This window comes from Pan troglodytes, chromosome 6, assembly GCF_028858775.2.
Source record: "Pan troglodytes isolate AG18354 chromosome 6, NHGRI_mPanTro3-v2.0_pri, whole genome shotgun sequence".
Taxonomy (NCBI): Eukaryota; Metazoa; Chordata; class Mammalia; order Primates; family Hominidae; genus Pan; species Pan troglodytes.
In genome coordinates this window covers 49,616,824-49,637,903 of record NC_072404.2, presented here as the reverse complement: position 1 = coordinate 49,637,903, position 21,080 = coordinate 49,616,824, and the positions used below count along the sequence as shown (strand labels likewise).

Sequence of the window (21,080 nt, the reverse complement as noted above, 5' to 3'; positions counted from 1 at the left end):
ATTTTTATTTATTTATTTTTTGAAACAGGGTCTCACTCTGTCACCCAGGCTGGAGTACAATAGTGCGATCACAGCTCACTCTAGCCTTCACCTCCTGGGCTCCGGTAATCCTCCGACCTCAGCCTCCTGAGTAGCTAGGACTACAGGTGTGCATCACCACGGCCAGCTAATTTTGTATTTTTGGTAGAGACGGGTTTTTGCTATGTTGCCCAGGCTGCTCTCAAACTCCTGAGCTCAAGGGATCCATCCGACCTCCTCAGCCTCCCAAATTGCTGGGATTACAGGTGTGAGCAACCGCACCTAGCCAGTGTTTTGGCTCATTTCCACATGCTCACAGGCTCTCAATAAACATTCAAATGAATGAATGAATATTCTCTAACAAGAGTATCTCTAAGACCTTCCCTGGTGGTTAAATTATTTTACTTTGATTTTGGGAGGGACAAGGAGCTGATTGAGTGTACTATCTAGACTAAGTTACGTTAACAGAGATCATTAGACTTATTGTTTGCCTTTTACAAAATGATGGATATACATTGTGAAATATTTCTTAATTAAAAGACCTGGAGGCCAAGCATTCAGACTTGGAGGCCATAAATCAAAAATCATTCTTCTGCCAGGCAAGGTGACTCATGCCTGTAATCCCAGCACTTTGGGAGGCTGAGGCGGGTGGATCACTTGAGGTCAGCAGTTCAAGACCAGCCTGACCAACATGGTGAAACCCCATCTCTACTAAAAATACAAAAATTAGCTGGGCGTGGTGGTGGGCACCTATAATCCCAGCTACTCAGGAGGCAGAGGGGGAGAACTGCTTGAACCTGGGAGGAGGAGGTTGCAGTAAGCCAAGATTGCGCCATTGCACTCCAACCAGGGCAACAGAGCAAGACTCTATCTCAAAAAAAAAAATTTTTTTTTCTTCTGTTTTTCAATGAGAGCATCCAGAGTTGCCAATTGGAATGCAGAAAATTGATTTTGACTGTTTGTTTTTTAAGAGAGCTTAGGGACTATTTTGTCCCATTCTGTTTTATTTCAAAATTCTTCTACATTTTAATCCAATTATATATATATAGAATGTAGGCAAAATATGGGTTCCAACACATAATTGCTATTTACTTTGGGGCAAGGAGTTTTCTGGAAAAGTAGCCAGCATCACTCAAAAGCCTCTAATGACTTTCTCATACCCTCCCATTTCAAAGTCAGATGAGTTGTTTTTAAAGGAATAATTCATCTTCCTCTCCCCCCTTTTCTTTTATAAAGACTTGTCTCTCATAGTTTGCACAAGATTTTTAAAGAAATGGGCTTGAGTTTACCTTGTGCTCAGTGAACAGAGCACCTTTACTAGGAACATGCCTCCTTTTCTCCTGCAGGCAAACAAAACAGAAGAATGTATCTGAGGGATTGGCTCTATTATCATATTAAGGAAGTTTATACAAATGACTACTATCTGGAAGAATCTAAATTATAATTTTACTAAGTTATGGTAGTTCTCTCAGGAAGACTCTTCCTTTTGGGATTGTCAATATGGGGAGAATTATGACTTTTGTATTAAATCCTGAAGTATTTGCAGTGGCTCACGCCTGTAATCCTAGCATTTGGGGAGGCTGAGGTGGGCAGATCAATTGAGGTCAGGAATTGCAGACCAGCTTGGCGAACATGGCAAAACCCCATCTCTACTAAAAGTACAAGAACTAGCCGGGTGTGGTGGCGTGTGCCTGTAATCCCAGCTACTCGGGAGGCTGAGACAGGAGAATCAATTAAACCTGGGAGGTAAAGGTTGCGCTGAGCTGAGATTGCACTACTGCACTCCAGCCTGGGCGACAGAGTAAGACTCTGTCTCAAAAAATAATAATAATAAATAAATAAATTCTGAAGTATTTTTCTTGGATATCATGGTCTAAGCCCCACAAAGTGTAAGTGGCTTGGCTGAGGTTACAGCCAAGGGGTCCTTGGTGTCCGGAATTGGTGGGTTCTTGGTCTCACTGACTTCAAGAATGAAGCCACAGTTCCTGGCAGTGAGTATTACAGTTCTTAAAGGTGGCGTGTCTGGAGTTTGTTCCTTCTGATGTTTGGATGTGTTTGGAGTTTCTTCCTTTTGGTGGGTTCATGGTCTTGAGTGAAGCTGCAGACCTTCACAGTGAGTGTTATAGCTCACAAAGGCAGTGTGGACCCAGAGTGAGCAGCAGCAAGATTTATTGCAAAGAGCGAAAAAACAAAGCTTCCACAGCAGAAAAGAGGACCCAAGCGGGTTGCCATCGCTGGCTCCAGCAGCCTGCTTTTATTCTCTTATCTGGCCCCACCCACATGCTGCTGATTGGTCCATTTTACAGAGAGCCGATTGGTCTGTTTTACAGAAAGCTGATTTGTCTGTTTTGACAGGGTGCTGATTGGTGCGTTTACAATCCCTGAGCTAGACACAAAAGTTCTCCATGTCCCCACTAGATTAGCTAGATACAGAGTGTCAATTGGTGTATTTACAAACCCTGAGCTAGACACAGAGTGCTGATTGGTACATTTACAAACCTTGAGCTAGATACAGAGTGCCAATTGGTGCATTCACAATCCCTTAGCTAGACATAAAGATTCTCCAAGTCCCCACCAGGTTAGCTAGATAGAGTGCCCATTGGTGCATCCACAAACCCTGAACTAGACACAGGGTGCTGATTGGTGTGTTCACAAACCTTGAACTAGACACAGAGTGCTGATTAATGCACTCACAATCCCTTAACTAGACACAAAGGTTCTCCAAGTCCCCACTAGACTCAAGAGCCCAACTGGCCTCACCCAGTGGATCTCGCACCTGGGCCACAGGTGGAGCTGCCAGCCGGTCCCGGGCCGTGTGCCCGCACTCCTCAGCCCTTGGGTGGTCGATGGGACCGGGCGCCATGGAGCAGGGGGCAGTGCTCATCAGGGAGGCTCAGGCTGTGCAGGAGCCCACGGCGGTGTTTGGGGAGACTCAGACATGGCAGGCTGCAGGTCCCTAGCCCTGCCCCGCGGGGAGGCAGCTAAGGCCCGGCGAGAAATCAAGTGCAGCGCCAGTGGGCCAGCACTGCTGGGGCACCCGGCGCACCCTCCACAGCTGCTGGCCTGGGTGCTAAGCCCCTCACTGCCTGGGCCGGCAGGGCCGGCCCGCCAAGCCCACGCCCACCTGGAACTCTAGCTGGCCTGCAAGCGCCGGGCGCAGCCCCGGTTCCTACCCATGCCTCTCCTTCCACACATCTCCGCAAGCCGAGGGAGTCGGCTCCGGCCTTGGCCAGCCCAGAGAAGTGCTCCCATGGTGCAGCAGGGGGCTGAAGGGCTTCTCAAGCACGCCAGAATGGGCCCCGAGGCGGAGGCGGCACCGAGAGCGAGCGAGGGCTGCCAGCATGCTGTCACCTCTCACTACCTCCACCACCAATGCTCATTCCACCTCCCCTTGTACTTCAATACCTCCCTGCGCTTTCCCAGTTTCAACTCACAGAAGGGAAAGCTGCCGGCAGGCCAGCACTGGGGCTCTTTTTGTTTAATATTTGCCTAGTTGTTGAGTAAGGATGGAGACAGACTTAAATCATTAAGTGGGATTTCTATTTTTAGACATTTCTCATTCTGCTGAATAGAAAATTTAAAAAGAGTGCATTCCTGCCTCAAGGAATGGTAGGACTTTTTGAGGCTTAATGACTAAGGGAAACAAACGTGTGCTTCAAAGTACACTGAGCACTTAGGTTCAGTGAATGCTTTCTCAAATACACTTTGGATCTAATATAAGAACTCAGTTTGTCCTGGTGCAGACTTATCTGGGAGCATTAATACTCCTGGGCTTAAACAAACTGCCCCAGAACACAGTGCTGAGAGCAGGAGACCCTGACTGGCCTCAAATCTGTTAAGATGGCAATCAATCATTTAGAAGCTTTACAACCAGGAGAAAAACGAGCGTGAGAGGAAATGTGAAACGATGACACATCATCACTCTCCACTAGAGCCCTCCAGTTTCTGAGAAAGATGGAAACTCTCTCATTGGAAAAGGCAGAAAAATAAACATGCTAACAATGAAAATTCTTAAGATTTTTTTAAAAAGAGAAACTGAGAGGAAAAATCACATCTAAGTTCTTCTAGAAAGATCACAATTTCACAAAACCTATTGTTTGGAACAAAAACCTGGGTTTAAGTTTATTTTATTTAGCTGAGCACATTTAGTAGAATTATTTCAAGTGTCTGCCTTAGTACAGACTTTTCAGAAGTGGGATAAATGTACAATTTCCTGCTACCTAGAGCTGCTGTGAGAATTAACTAAATTAAAAACCAAAAAATCACAGGCAGTAGATAGACTGAAATCTTTCTCTTAAGAGTTGTGCTATGGCTGGGTGCAGTGGGTCATGCCTATAATTTCAGCACTTTGGGAGGCCGAGGCGCGAGGATCACTTGAGCCCAGCAGTTCAAGACCAGCCAGAGCAACATGGCAAAACCCCAACTCTATAAAAAATACAAAAAAATTAGCTGAGCATGCTGGTGCATGCTTGTAGTCCCAGCTACTAGGGAGGCTGAGGTGGGAGGATCACGTGAACCTGGGGAAGTTGAGGCTACAGTGAGCCATGATCTCACCACTGCACTCCAGCCTGCTGGGCAACAGAGTGAGACCCTGCCTCAAAAGAAAAAAAAAAAGTCGTGCTATGAATTAAAAAAAAAGAAACTAAAATATTTACTGCATGAAAATGAAAGAATTAGATTGGACTCTACCTGTGCTCTAGTTCCAATTTCACTGTCTCTCTTTAGCCAAGTGTCAGAGGCATTTGTTGTTTTGTTGTATAGATGCAAGTTGGGCATCCATGAACCAGCTTATTGGATATTGGTGGTGGTGGTTTTCACTCAGCTCTATTCTGTAGAAATAGTACCCCAATTTTGCTTTGGGGAATCACCCTCCCTGTCTGAGCCCACTTGCTTCAGGTGAACCTGAATCCATCTACGGCCTCCTGGGGAGTAGAAAGTGAGTGAGGCTAAGCTCACCAGCACAGCCTCTTTCCCCAGATGACAGTCATTGGTTCAGGGAAAAAATGCATGACACAAATTAAACCCAGAGTATTAAAAACTTAATTGTTGGTGGGAAATGCCAAATGTTATAACCTTATGGAGGGGAATCCAGCAGTCTCTAAAGAGAAATGATAATAGAATGCAATTAATAATCTGTGGTTTTCTTTTCCTATAAAAGATATTATCAGGAAAATGGGTGAAATTTAAGATCTGTAGATTAGTTGATATTATTGTATCAGTGTTAATATCTTGAGTTTGATAATTTTTATTGTGGTTAATGTTCTTATTTTAGGTAACACTGAAGTATTTAGACATGTACGGTCATCACATCTGCAACTTATTTGCCCATGGTTCAGGAATAATTACATTACACACACACACACACACACACACACACACACAAAACAGATAATAGATATAGAAAGTAGGAGGGCAAGAGAAAGAATGACAAAGCAAACGGGCTAAAAATTTAATAACTGGGGAACTTGAGTAAAGGGTATATAGCAATTCTTTATACTGTTCCCAAAACTCTTCCATAAATCTTTATTATGTTGTAAACCCAGAAAATCTGAGATAGGTCTCAGTTAATTTAGAAAGTTTATTTTGCCAAGGTTGAGGATGCACCCATGACACAGCCTCAGGAAGTCCTGATGACATGTGCCCAAGGTAGTCGGGGCACAGCTTGGTTTTGTACATTTTAGGGAGACATGAAACATCAGTCAATATATGTAAGAAGTACGTTGGTTCGATCTGGAAAGGCAGGACAACTCAAAGCAAAGGGAGGAAAACTGGAAGCAGGATGTGGCTTCCAGGTCACAGATAGGTGAGAGACAAAGGTTGCATTCTTTTGAGTTAATACTTGGACTGAGCTAATGTTCATCCTAGGCATCCTCTTCTCAGGGGAAGAAAGAAGCATGATCCGTAGAGCTGCTATGGTGGTCTGATAATGTGAACACCCTCCTGGCCAAAACGTTCCTGCAGCCGATCAAAAATTCCCCACCAAAGACCCCCAGTGGGAAAATAACAATGCAGCCCACTACATATGCAAGACCTTAGGGAAATGATAATAAAAGGGATTAAAGAATCAGTACCCCAAATCCAGAACCTTACCCGAGCATTTGATATACAGCATGGGCAAGATGAAGGGCCTATAGAATTTTTAGACAGATCGAAGGAACAAATGAGACAGTATGCTGATCTAGATCCTGAGGATCCTCTTGGATGGGGAATGTTAAAACTTCATTTTGTTGTTAACAGTTGGCCAGATATTTCAAAGAAATTACAAAAGATGGAAAATTGGAAAGACCATCCTGCGGAGGGTCTGTCCTGCAGGCCCCAGCTCGCATGATGGATGAATAATGTACCCAGACACCGATATTCAGTGAAAGTGCCTCTAGGGATCCGAGCTGCTCACAGACACCAAGGAAGGTGGTGTAAAGAATCAGCAGCCACAGCCCCAATTAGCTGTCCCTGTGGGCATTTATTTGGCACAGTTTTAATGACAAAGGCTTTGAGTCAACACACCTGTGGGTAATTAATCTGGTCGCCCCCACCCCAGGAGAGCTATCCCGCCCGTAAGTGATCAAATGTTAGTTGTAGGACCACATGAGTAAACAAGCTCTTTAGATAAACTTCTCCACATTCCTATGTATCTGCGCCCTAAGCTCTCTGGCTCCTGAAAAGAGAATTTGGCTGCCTTCAGCCAAACTATCTGAAGTTATGCCAAACTTCCTGGCCTTCCAACAAGGTTTGCTTCTTTCTATTCCTGTAATTTCTTCTGCCATACTGACTGATCTTCCACACTGTCCCATGAGTGAATTTCTTAGGGAGGCTCAAAAAGAGTATGTAAGAAGGGACAAAGGAAAACAAAAACAGAAGGCAAAAATTCTGCTGTCCACCATACAACAAAGTACTCAGGGGGCCAGAACCTAAAAAGAGCCTAGGCCCCCACTTTCCAGGCCATATAAAGAACACCAAAAAGTGAAGCTTGGAAACTTAAAATTAGGAAAGGAAGGAAGGATCTCTTTGAAGGCTATAATGCTTTGAAAACTGTTGGCAGTGTGGCATGACTGCTTAAAGTAGATAAAAGCTTGTCATTTTACCCCATCCCGGCATGACTGTGAAGCTGGTGAGGAAAGAGGAAAAAGGGCAAGTTCGGATGTAAGCTGGGTAGCTGGGACTGGTTGGACAAGGGACCACTCTGGAGGGCTCTTGTGCCCAGTGTTTTCCACTTCAGCCCAGCCACATGTTTATAGCAGCCAGAGTCCTTGCAAAGGTGTGGCTGGCTTCGGTCAGGGCCTTCTAGCACTATCAGCGCACTCCTGCCAGCAGCTCAGCTCCTCTCTGCCAGACCAACTAAGAGTGCTTTGTCCTGGCTGGGACATAGAGGCTGAGAGAGATGGGAGGAGTCATAACACCCAGAAATGAAAATACAGATTTAGAGAAGGAACCAGTAAGTAGGAGACAGAAGTTAAATATAAAAACCAATCAGCTAGTATCAAATTTCTGTTTATTCTGGAAGCAGGAGCAAATCTATTAGGAAGAGATTTAATGCTAAAATTAGGCTTAGGCCTCCAAATCGATCATGGGAAATTCCACTCCTCCCTAAACTTGCTCACCACCGCAGACAAAGAACACATTCATCCCAAGATATGGTCAAAAGATGGGATGAGGAAAGTTACAGATTCCTCTGATTCATGTTAAATTAAATACCCCTGGGGAAGTAGTAAAGAGAAAGCAATACCCTATTCCTTTAGAAGGCAGAGTAAATTTAAAACCTATAATTTAAGGTCTTCTCCGTGATGGGCTTCTTGAACCCTGAATGTCACCCTATAACACTCCAATACTGCCTGTAAAGGAGCCAGACAGGTCATACTGGTTAGTGCAAGACCTTAGAGCTATTAATCAGATAGTCCAAACTGCACTCCCTGTTGTTCCCAATCCTTATACTATTATCAGTAGGATCCCATACAGCCACAAGTAGTTTACAGTAGTACATTTAAAAGATGCCTTCTGGACTTGTTTGTTAGCAGAGGACAGCCGGGACCTATTTGCCTTTGAGTGGGAAAGCCCTCACTCAATTTCTCAAAAACTATATATTAGATCTGTCTTCTGCCCTCTCCTCCCTTAGGACTCAAGGCATTCTAGCCCAGACTCCAACTCTTGAGTTTCCAGTTCACTACCACCAGCCTAGAGCTCACATCCTCATCAGGAGTTGGAAAGAAGGGAAGCTTGAGCCCACTTGGGAAGGACCTTATTTAGTGCTCTTAACAACTGATACAGCGGTTTGGACTGCCAAGAAGGGCTGGACTCATCACACTCAAGTTAAGCGGGCACCACCCTTCCCAGAATCATGGACCCTTGTTCCAGGACCAACTCTTACCAAGCTAAGGCTAAAGAGGGTTTAACCCTCTTATTCTGTATTTATTTCCTCCCCCTACCCCATCCCTAGTCCCCTTATCATTAATGTAACCAAGTCAAGCTCACCCCAAACTATTACCTTTGATGCTTGCCTTGTTATACCCTGTGGAGAGTTGTCAAGTCAAAAGCAACTCTCTTCTTCAGAAAAGTATCTCCATCCTTCCTGGCTTTCCTCAGATTGGGCATTTGTTAATCGGGATAAGTTAGTTTGGGAAGAGTTTGATGAAGACTTCAGTATGAACTGGAAATCTTGTCCTCTTAGAGCAGATCTTCTCTGCCGAAGTTGGTCCAATGTTTGATGAAATACTAAAGAGCAAGAATGGACCACCTCAACTGGTACTTGCAGTTTCTTAAAGCCATATATTCATTTTACTAAAGGAATTCCCCCTCCCATTTGTCAGCTGAACCAATGTAATCCAGCACAGATTACCATCCCTGCTCCCCAGAGTTCTTCCCCTTCATTAAGCCATTTCTGTGGTATAGGAGCAGAAGTCTCAGGGAAGGACCCCGCAGGATACTTTGAAATGCACTTCATTGCTTCCCTACCTTCTGTACCCCCTTCTCCCTCTCCTAAGTTCTCCACTAACCAAACCTTTTCTCATTGTATACCCAATGATAAACTGAAAGTAGCTGTTATAGAGGTTAAAGATTTAAAACAAATTATAGCCATTGAAACAGGGTAGCAGGACACAAATGCTTGGCTGGAATGGATTAAATATTCTGTTCACACGCTAAACAAAAGCGACTGTTATGCTTGTGTGACAGGCAGGCCAGAGACCCAAATTGTCCCCTTTCCACTCGTGAGGTGGTCCTTTCACAGACCAGGCATGAGCTGTATGGTCCGAGCTCTCTTCCAGAACCCCACAGTCTGAGGCAATGAGTCATGCAAGACTCTTTCACTGCTGTTCCCTGAGGTCAAGAGCCCTGCGGGTCAGCCCCTGAGGACCATCCAGCCTCCAGCCCCTGATGTTAACTTCACCTCATACCTTTCATGGCAGGCGGAAAAATTAGCCTTCCTTGGAGACTTAACAGGGTGCAGTGAAACGAAGCCTTTTCAAGAGCTTACTGATCAGTCTGCCCTTGTTCATCCCCGAGCAAATGTTTGGTGGTATTGTGGGAGACTATTGCTGGGTACTCTGCCAAGTAACTGGAGCAGCCAGTTCAATTGGCTATCCCTTTCACCTTGGCATTTCATCAACCAAGAAAGTTGAAAACAGAATATTGTAAAAAGAGAGATGTCTCTCACGGATCCTTTGATCCTCATGTTTATATAGATGCTGTCGGAGTACCACTAGGGGTACCAGATGAATTCAAAGACAGAAATCAAATAGCTGCAGGATTCGAGTCCATATTGTTCTGGTTGTCAACTGTAAACAAGAATGTAGCTTAGAAGATAAATTATATCTTTTATAATTAACAACACTTTGTTAATTATACTAGAGATGCTATTAAAGGAATAGTTGAACAATTAGGCCCTACCAGCCAAATGGCCTGGGAAAATAGAATAGCCCTTGACATGATATTAGCTGAAAAAGGCAGGGTTTGTGTCATGATTGGAGTCCAATGTTGTACTTTTATTCCTAATAACACTGCCCCTGATGGAACAATACAAAAGCCTTACAAGGCCTTACCTCCTTATCAAATGAGTTAGCTAAAAATTCTGGAATAAATGACCCCTTTACAAGCCTCATGGAAAAATGGTTTGAGAAATGGAAAGGAATTATGACCTCAATATTCACCTCCCTTGTAATCATTATAGGTATATTCTTGTAGGACGCTGTATCATATTCTGTATTCGTGGTTTAATGCAAACATTTATAGAAACAGCTTTACCAAAACCTCCCTTAGTTCACCCCTGCCTTATTCAGATAAACTCATCCTTCTAGATACCCAAGAAGAACAGAGCCAAGATATGCTGAGACGTTTTGAAGAGGAAAAACAAACTATAAAATCAAGAGGAGGAAATTGTCAGAGATGATAAATTCCTCTTCAAAAGGTTTTAATTCCCTGTTCTTCCCATTCTTTGTTTCTCTAGTTTCTGTAGTTACCCATGTGTGGTAAACAATCCTTCCCACCCTTGCCGTGCCCTGACAAGCCTAGATGTGCCTTGTGCTATAACGAATAGCCTTCCCCTTCCCACCTAGATAGCTGTGTTCAATTTCAAACATTAGCCAATTGGGTCAGTTTAGACTGTGTGGTCCAACCCCAGCCAATGGAGAAAGCACATAGCAGTAGGAACCAATTGCACTAGGGGTAAAAATCACTGCCCTGCTGCAGGTGTCCATCCCACAGACCCTGTCCAACAACAGATGAATAACATACACTGACACAGATATTATGCATGTCAGTCCAGCTGAGAGTCTGGCCCACTTACAGACTCCCAGAAGAGTGCTGTAAAGAGTTGCAACCATGGTCCCAACTTGCTGGCCCTCCCGGCATTTATACACCACACGTTAAATGACAAAAGTATCAAGTAAACACCACTAGAAGGTAATTACCATTGCCAACCCCCGAGTAGAGAGCAATCATGCACCCGCGGATGGTCAAAGGTTTGTCTTAGGACCACATGAGTAAACAAGCTATTTAGATAGACTCCTCTATATTCCTATGTTAATTATCCTTGCTGTAGCTCAAGGAGGATTAGGCTGCCTTCAGCCATATCTCTATCCTGAGGCTTTTGCAAAAACCTTCCAGCTTTCCAAGAAGGTTTGTGTTTATTTTACAATTTTTCCCACCATCCTGACTGATCCCCTACATAAGCTTTGGAAATAGGTGTGAGCCCACATATGATTTTCCTAGTTTCTCCTCCCGCTTCTCTTTCTACTCTCTTGTTAGTATGTTAATTGTTTTCTCTCTCTCAATCTTTTTTCCCCATTTCTTTGGCAGAGATTTTTACTTGTCTTGGAAGAGTAGGTGAAGAGTTGTTTTTAGGACTCTTTAAAAGGGTACAGTATAGATGACAGTCTTGGCTAATGGTAACCAGATTCAGGGAGCCGGGGTCAGCGTAAGTTGGAATCAGTTCAAATTAGCAAAGCACTGGCACTCAGTGGCAGGAATACAAGCGACCACAAAGTGTTAAACACATCTGGAAGGAGATACTGACATCATCCTCAGAATCTGTGGGGAATACACATCGCCTGTAAGACCCATTCCTCTTTGACCCTATAAAGATTCTTTAAAGAATAATACCCTTAGCGCTTTTCTAGCCAGCTTGCCTGCTCATTTATCTTTGAGGACAACGTGCCTCGTGGAGCTCCACAGGCCCCAGAGGTGTATGGATTCTGCATTTGAAAGTGCTGAAGCTGAGAGACTGGGTCTTAGTGGACCCCAAGAAGTCTGCTTTTCCTCTACTCATTGTTCCTGTTTTCCCAGCCGCTGGCATTGCTGTTTGAATGGGTTGTTCTTTGCTGTTTAAGTTGTTTCATAGTGGTGTGTCAGGATTTGGGTTTTCTGAATATTTTCCCAGCTGGTGACTCGAGTGGTGGTTAGGGAGGAGCTGTTTTAGGGCTGTTCTGGAGCTGTTGAGGTCGGGTGTCTGGGTACTCACAGCGCGTCTGTTGAGGAGAATGCTGTTCTCATTGTGCTGCCTTTTGTAGTGCTGTGTGTGGCCCTTTAGATGTGGGTGGAGGTGAGTTGGGGGAGTTAATGAGATCTTTTTTAGGTGCTTTTGATGAAGTAGCCTGCACTACAGGATTCATTGTGACTTTTGTGCTTAACCGGCACATATTTCTTTGCCAGCATTTGCTGTCTTTCTCTTGCCTTTGATTTTCCCAGCTCCTCTTGGTTGAATTAACATAAGTGCTCTGCTATGGTTTAAATGTGTCCCCCAAAGTTTATGTGCTGGAAACTCAGTCCTCAATGCAACAGTTGGGATGTGGGGCCTAATAAGAGGGCCCTCATGAATGAGTTAATGTTGTTATTGTGGTAATAGATTAGTAATCACAGAGTGGGCTTATTATAAAACAGAGTTCAGCCCCTTTTGCCCTCTTGCTTTCTTGCACTCTCTTGTCCTTCTGCCTGCTGTTGTGGGATGATGTGTAGAGGAAGATAGTCTTCCTCTACACAGCAAGAAGATCCCTACCAGATGCAGGCCTCTCATCCTTGGACTTCCTAACATCCAGAACTGTAAGAAATAAAATTTGTTCCTTTTCTTTTCTTTTCTTTTCTTTCCTTTTCTTCCTCCTTTCCCTGCTCCTCTCTTCTCTTCCCTTCCCCTCCCTCCCTCTCTCTCTCCCTACCTCCTTCTCTCCCTTCCTCCTTCCCTCTTTCCCTTCCTTCCCTTCCTTTCTTTCCTTCCCTTCCTTCCATTCCTTCCCTTCCTTTCCTCCTTCCCTCCTTCCCTCCTTCCTTTTTTCCTTGTAAATTATGCAGTCTGTGGCATTCTTTTATAGCAGCATGAAATGGACAAAGACAGGCTCCATTTTCAAGAGCAAGCACTTTTGTAGTTTCTGAGCGAATTATGACTGCAAACGAAGTTCTGTAGGTAGCCTCAGATCCACCATCTAGGAAGCATGCTACCAAGCAGACCTAGGATCTAGGATTTGATCAAGTGCTGGGCAACATGATACCTCTGCAATTTAGCACCTCCTTATATACCTCCAGTTGGCTCAGCCCATCAGGGCTAAAACTACCCCTCATATCCTAGTGTCTCTTGTAGGCAGAAGCCCTGCCTAAACCCTAAGCTGCTTGGCTCACATTCTGTCTTGTGCTTTTTTTTTGTAGGGGGTTCAAATATACACAAAAGAAATATGATGAACCTTCATGTACCCAACCCGCAGATTAAGCAGTTACCTCCATTTTTCCAGATTTGTTTCATCTGCTTCAATCTCCCTAAAAATTTATGTTTGTACAGGAAAAACTGAAAAAATAGCTAATTCTCCACCTAACCTCTCACTTTAAGTCACTTTTATAAGTTAGTGACCTACTAACCTTCACTCTAGTGACCAATAGTTTTTTTTTTTCTGAATACCATTATGAACTCATAGATTATTGTTTGCATTTGATGTATTTCAGGCCTTTGCAGTCTTTATTGTTTTGGATGCTTACATTGTCTCATCTAGGTTAATAATTATCTCTCCAAGTTGACTCTTACGTCTTTTTGATGTGATCCTGTTGGACTTTGATGGCTTCCTTGCTTTCTGGCAAAAAAGATGTTCCAGGATCAATATACTGTTCCATACATGGAGTCAGCCATTTCTTTAGGAGGCCTTGATTCCTTTTAGTAGAGAATGCAGTTTGGGATCTTGGACTGAATGACTTTTGTGAACCTTCTCTTCTGAAACTACAGCCTGCATCCCTGCATATAGCCCGTTTGGAGCTCTTGCTGGGCACCAACAGATCTCCTAAAACTGCTATATAGTTCTGCCTCACTCTTACAAAGATTCATCTCTTGAGAGTTTTGTGCTCTACCCCCAGATGTGGTCTTTCTGGTTCTGAAGCTTTTGTTTCAGTCACCCTGAATTTCACTAGCCCTATGCATGCTATACCTTGGATTGCCAACCCGCCCTCAGTGGAGCCTCTTTGGTTAGAATAGTTGCCACAACCCATGCCTAATACTCTAGTAAACAAGGTTCTACCTAGGCTTAGGTTAACTTTTGCTCCTTTGGGCCCTGTGTTCTACCAGCATTCCATTTATCTGAAACTCTTCTTCAGCTCAAGAACTTATGTGTTCTTTAATGGTTTACTGCTGCTTCCTGGGTTCTCAAGAACCTGGTTCAAGAGTTTCTGTTTTAGTTTGAGATCTTATAGGCCTGTCTCATCAGGTTGGTGTCAGCCTAGCTAGGATTAGGCAGAATTGGGTGGGGGCTGTAGTGCATTTTTGGCACAGCATGTACCTGTCTGACTAATTCTCTGTCTTTTCTTTCCTGTTGCAATTCATGGGTCTTAGCATCTTCTGAATGGTGTTTAGTAGGTCATCCTGCTGATTTCCTCCTAGGGAGTAGCATACTCTGGCTCTGTACCATTGGCCAAGGGACTTAAGGATGGGTGACAGGCTGCAGTTTTGTTAAACACAACAATATGAAGAGATGGCATTGTAAAAAAAAAAAACAAAAAAAAAGAAACAAAAAAAAAGGCTTGGCAGCAGGGCCCATTTGAATGGTTGGTCCTTGGCTCCCGTGTTGATATAGGCAGATCCTTCATGGGAATTTGGAATGATCCCAAATATTGTAGATCACTGGTACATCAAGTCATCCTCAAGGTTGTCTGTGTAACAGTCTTGAATGATATTTTGTGAATCTTTGGAGATTCTCTGCATAGGGTTTAATCATTTAGTTATTTCAGTTGAGCCTGTTTAGTTTCTTTGCAAGGAGATAAGAAATGTGAAAGAGATGCAGACATTGGGAAATGCCAGGAGCCTTGTTTCCCCACCCTCTACTTGGGTTCTGGAACTGGACTCATTGGTGAGTAGTGAGGAGCTGGGCCCAAGTTCATTAATCCTAGATCTAGCTCTGCTTTGCGCTCGCTACAGTTCTTGTATCAAATTCACTTCAAGCCACCCAGAGTAGTATGTAGAGGAGTCATTCAGGACTGTGCTTATAGTTCATTATATCAAATGGGAGATCCAGTAATTTATAGCCTAGTATTTCTGGAGTCTGGAGATGGCTCTGCATAAGCTTTGCTGAAGTAGATTGTATTACATTAGAAGAGAACCTAGCTGGCTGCATCCTACATTGGAAGCTTTTAGATGCTAATAAGGAGGTCATATAAAGGTCACAAAATGACTCTGGAATCCATTTCCCCCGAAAAAAGAATAATGACATTCTGCATTGGCCTCTTTTCATTTCCCTTTGATTTTGAGTAATAAATTATCTCCTCACTTCCCAGCTGAACAGTTTGGGAGTCTCTATTCCCTAGAAAGACTCTGGTCACATACCCATCAGATTAAATTAGGTGAAAACTCTTTGGCCTTAATGAATGTTGAAGGATTTCAAACGGCTAATGGAAATTCTTCTAGAAGTAACTGCAACCTCTGCCTTCCAGATTCAAGCAATTTTCCTGCCTCAGCCTCCCAAGTAGCTGGGATTACAGGCATCCACCACCACGCCCAGCTAATTTTTGTATTTTTAGTAGAGACGAGGTTTCACCATGTTGGCCAGGTTCGACCTCAGGTGATCCACCTGCCTCAGCCTCCCAAAGTGCTGGGATTACAGGCATGATCCACTGTGCCCAGTTAAACTCCAGTTTTTCATGTTCCATGCATAGGTCAGGGTCTTAGGGAGTGATTCATTCTAGCAGAACTCCCTGGATTTTAAGGCAAGTGTTCCATTTATTAATTGACAAAGGACGCATATTTCTCTTCTGGTAACCTAAAGATTTAGGTCGTTTTCCCAGTGACTCTGTTTCCACTATGAGAGTTCTTGGAAAACTAAGCAAAGGATGAGGAAAAGTCTGTGAACAAGCTTGCTGGTCTCTCCCTGTCCTACAAAAGAGCATACCTCTTCTGTAACCAGAAGACCCTTTTGATTAGTCAAGGCTGGACAGACTGAGATGAGGGTGTGTGTGGGTGTGTGTATGTTGAGACAGGGTCTCACTCTGTCACCCAGGCTGGAGTGCAGTGATGAGATCAGAGCTCACTGCAGCTTCCACTTCCTGGGCTCAAGCAATCCTCCTATTTCAGCCTCCAGAGTAGCTGGGACTATAGGAATGTGTTACCACACCCAGCTCATTTTCTAATTTTTTGTAGAGATGAGGTTTCACTGTGTTGCCCAGGCTGGTCTGGAACTCCTGGCCTCAGGGGATTCTCCTGCCTTAGTCTCCCAGTGGGCTGGGATTATAGGTATGAGCCACCTTAACTGACCTGTGATGATTTTTCAAGAATGTAATTTCTCTTTTACAGAGTCACCTAAGCTGAAGATTCCCTTGAGAACAAGTACTGTCCTGTGGTTTCATGGCCTTTCTTCCATTTGTGGTTCTTGCCAAGCGGAATTTAAATGACATCTTATCAAGATGGATAAACCCTAGTTTCCCAGTGCTGGAATATAGAAAATGGATGGACAAGTAAATCCCACTCAGCACCCATAGCCCAGGCATGGGGACCTCAACACATTTGAGCCGCAGAGATCACCTTTCATTGTGAGTAGCTCTGAGATGATACTTCTGGTTGGTAAGTGCCCACTAGCAATAGTTTATATAACAGCAAGTGAAGGAATAAATAGTCACCAAAACATTTTCTGTCCCTAATTCCAGCATAAATTGGATTAGACAGTTATTTTATGAAGAATTTCCTATGCCACAGTCCTGACCATATCTTCAAGTGAACAGAAAAATTTGATTAAAAAGTCAACCTTCTGTCTCACTCTGTTGCCCAGACTGGACTGCAGTGGTGCAGTTATGGCTCACTGCAGCCTCAATCTCCTGGGCTCAAGCAGTCCTCCTCCCTCAGCCTCACAAGTAGCTGGGACTACAGGTACTTGTCACCACACCTCACTAATTTTCGTATTTTTTTTAATATGTGGATTCCACAGGACTGACTTCAAAAACTTGAGTATGTATGGATTTTGGTATACACAGAAATGGGGGAGCTGGAATTAATCCCCCCATATACCAAGGGACAAATTGTATCTATTTTTACAATTATACTGTAGGATACATTACATTCCATGACAATGGTAGTTTTTAATAACAATTTTTAATTGAGTGAAATTACCATAAAAATAACAATAGTAGCAACTAATATTTACTGAGCTGTTAGTAGGTGCGTATAAATACCATAGATTTTTAAATTCCCCGTAACTCTTCCTTATTTCACTTAACCACTCTATCTTAAATTACTCATGCTTGCTCCAGTAACACACATACTTAAGTTGGAACAATAGAGAGATTGGCATGGCCTCTCTGAAAGAATGACATGCAAATTTGTGAAGCATTCCATATTTTTTTAAAAAAGAGAAAAAAAATTACTCCCAGATTTTCACTGTATTTGTGCATATGACCTTTTGTTTAGGTTGAATTATATCCAAAGATGATATTTTCAGAAGTGAGATTACTGTGAGTCACAGGGTATGAGCATTCTTACTACTCTTGATGTAAATTGCCGAGCTTTCAGGCATGGTGGCTGTCAGCCTGTAATTCTAGCACTTTGGGAGCTGAGGTGGGAGGATTTCTTGAGGCCAGGAGGTGGAGGAGGCAGTATAATCAGTCACTGTCTGTATTATTTTAAAAAAATTTCCAAGCTTTATCCTGGAAGGCTTGTATACAATTTAAACACCACTAATACTACAAGAAAATGGCCATTTCACTGCACCTTCGCTGGCACAGGTATTATAATTTAACAAGTTATTTTCTGTGTGATAAATAAAAGACCTCATATTACTTTGTCATTTTTTTTTTTTTCTTTTTGTGACATAGTCTCGCTCTGTCACCCAGGCTGGAGTGCAGTGGTGTGATTTCGGCTTACTGCAACCTCTGCCTCCCAGGTTCAAGTGATTCTCCTGCCTCAGCCTCCTGAGTAGCTGGGATTACAGGCGCACACCACCACGCCCAGCTAATTATTATTATTATTATTATTATACTTTAAGTTTTAGGGTACATGTGCACAACATGCAGGTTTGTTACATATGTATACGTGTGCCATGTTGGTGTGCTGCACCCATTAATTTGTCATTTAGCATTAGGTATATCTCCTAATGCTATCCCTCCCCCTTCCCCCACCTCACAACAGTCCCCAGTGTGTGATGTTGTCCTTCCTGTGTCCATGTGTTCTCATTGTTCAATTCCCACCTATGAGTGAGAACATGCGGTGTTTGGTTTTTTGTCCTTGCAATAGTTTGTTGAGAATGATGGTTTCCAGCTTCATCCATGTCCCTACAAAGGACATGAACTCATCATTTTTTATGGCTGCATAGTATTCCATGGTGTATATATGCCACATTTTCTTAATCCAGTCTATCATTGTTGGACATTTGGGTTGGTTCCAAGTCTTTGCTATTGTGAATAGTGCCACAGTAAACATACATGTGCATGTGTCTTTATAACAGCATGCTAATTTTTGTATTTTTAGTACAGACAGGGTTTCACCATGTTGATCAGGCTGGTCTCGAACTCCTGACCTCGTGATCTACCCACCTCAGCCTCCCAAAGTGCTGGATTACAGGCGTGAGCCACACGCCTGGCCTATTTGTCACATGTTTTATCTTTCCTTATGTTAGCTTATTAGCTTTATTTCTTTATTGTCCTTTTTTTTTTTTTTTTTTTTTTTTTTTTTGAGATGAAGTCTCGCTCTCTCTCCCAGGCTTGAGTGTAGTGGCACAGTCTCAACTCACTGCAGCCTTGACCTCCTGGGCTCAGGTGATCCTTCCACCTCAGTAGTTGGGACTATAGGCACATGCCACTATGCCTGGCCAATATTTTTTTAATTTTTAGTAGAGATGAGGTCTTGCTTTCTTTCTTAGGCTGGTCTGGAACTCCTGGCCTCAAGCGATCCCCCCAACGCCCCATCCCAAAGTACTGGTATTATAAGCGTGAGCCACCATGCCTGGGCTGTCCGTGTCTTTTCCATTTATTTATAGAGTGAATTTGTCTTTTACTAATTCAATGATCTGTTTAATCTTTTATTAAATTATAAAAATAGTAAATACTTTTAAATAAAGAAGTGAAGAATTTCCTTCACTCTTTAGACCCATAATCTTATCTCAGGAAATAATTGCTATTGAGAAAACGGGCCATATCCTTCAAGATACATACACGGTGATTGAACATCAAGTTCACATTTTCATATTTTGTGGACATTTGTGCCAATACCTGTTGATCTATCTTAATCCTTTTCATGGTTACATAATATTTTATTATATGGATGTATCACAATTTACCAGTCAGCTGCTGTAGGCATTTAGGCTCCTTCTAATATTTGCTTTGAGCTCTTTATAATTAAAAATTAACCCCCTCAGCCAGGTGTGGCACTCACACCTGTAATCCCAGCACTTTGGAAGGCTGAGGTGGGAGAACTGCCTGAGTGTAGGAGATCACCACCAGCCTGGTCAACATAGCGACACTTTGTCTCTACTAAAAATTAAAAAATAAAATGAGCTACACATTGCAGTATACACCTGTTGTCCCAGCTACTGGGGAGGCTAAGACTGAAGGATCACTTGAGCCTAGAAGGTTGAGGCTGCAGTAAGCTATGATCATACTACTGCACTTTAGCTCTGGTAAGAGCAAGACTGTGTTTCTTAAATAAAATAAACATTAGATGGGAATATTGCTCAAGCCCTGGAGGTTGAGGCTGCAGTTAACTGTGATTGCACCACTGCAGTCCAGCCTAGGCGATAGAGCAAGACCCTTTCTCTAAAAATAAAATAAAATAAAAATTAACCTTCCATCATATTTCCCAGTAACGCCTTCCCTCCTACATTTCTCCTAGAAGCCCTTGAATTTTGTTTTTCACATACTATTTAAAACTTTCAAGTACTGATGTCTGTCTGTGTCATCCCTCTTTTTGTTTTTTCTTTTAAAGAATGTCTTTTTGTCACTTCCGGCTGGATCTACCATGAAAGATTTCTGAATCCAGGAAGAGAGATTGACTGGGCAACATGTTATTCAGGTACAAAAAGACTTGGACTATAACTCAAAAATGATCAAATAATACTGCATGCATCAAATGCAGTGGAAGCTCTTCTGGAGAGTGAGAGAAGCTTCCAGTTAAAGTGACATTGAAACCAGGTCCTGAAAGATGAGGAAGAGTTGTATGAGAGTGGGGAGGGAAAGGGGAGGTGGAGGGATGGGCAATGGGCTGGGATGGGATGGAGTGAGCTACCCAGGCAGGGAAACCAGCACTGTACAGACCCGAACAATGAAGATGGCACATTTTGTTCAGGGAATGGTGAATTAAGTGTGGCAGGAATGCTTTGGAGAGATGGTCATTTGCTTGTATGGAATTTTGCCCAAGAGACCTCATTACAGTTTCTAATTTTTTGATGTTATCATGCATCACTGCCCTTGTCAAATAGTATGATGATCACAATAACATCAAGCATAATATTTCATTGATCTCACAAAAACAGGTGGGTGCCACAGTTATCCCCATTATACGTGCAAAATGATGAAGACTTGGGGTTAATGAGCAATTTGCCCAACCTCACCTGGGTATTAAGACTGAGTCACATGTTAGGTCTGGTCTGACTTTAATGCTTGCCTTGTTCATGAGCACCATGCATTGCCTCTCCTATGCAGTTAAGCAGGTAGACAGGTGAGAGAAGAACTCATGTTTCTCTCTACTCACACACTACTGACCAAATATGTGTGTGGAGTTTCTACACCAATTCTCCAACTGTTTGGATACCAACTGCGTATCCCACAATTCCATTCTGACACTACCTGGAGTTAGTGCAGACCCCACAGATTAGGGGCTCAGTCCCACAAGACCACCCTCACTTCAGATGCCAATTGCAAGTCCTAGGTTGTCACTTGTATTTTGACCAACCAGTTAGAAATCAGGGTTTCCCATGACCCTCTTCTTGAGTTTAATTATTTAGTAGAACAACTCACAGAACTTAGAAAAACAGGTTTTTTTCTTTTCTTTTAAGAGACAGGGCCTCACTCTGTTGTCCAGGCTGGTGTGCAGTGGTGCAGTCATAGCTCATTGAAGCCTCAGCCTCCAGGGCTCAAGTGATTCTCCTGCTTCAGCCTCTCAAGTAGCTGGAATTACAGGGTTCCCACCACCACAT

The 21,080-nt window shown here is 43.2% G+C and overlaps 1 protein-coding gene and 1 pseudogene across 1 annotated transcript in view; both read left to right on the top strand.

Moving 5' to 3' along the window:
- Positions 1–21,080, top strand: part of LOC104007201 (proline-rich protein 36-like) — a 59,759-nt gene that overhangs the window by 17,501 nt on the left and 21,178 nt on the right. Inside the window, 2 exon segments of the mRNA XM_063814180.1 lie at positions 16,256–16,491; positions 19,871–19,957. The gene's annotated coding sequence lies outside the window, so the exon portion shown is untranslated.
- On the top strand, positions 17,197–17,296 carry LOC112209873 (U6 spliceosomal RNA; annotated as a pseudogene).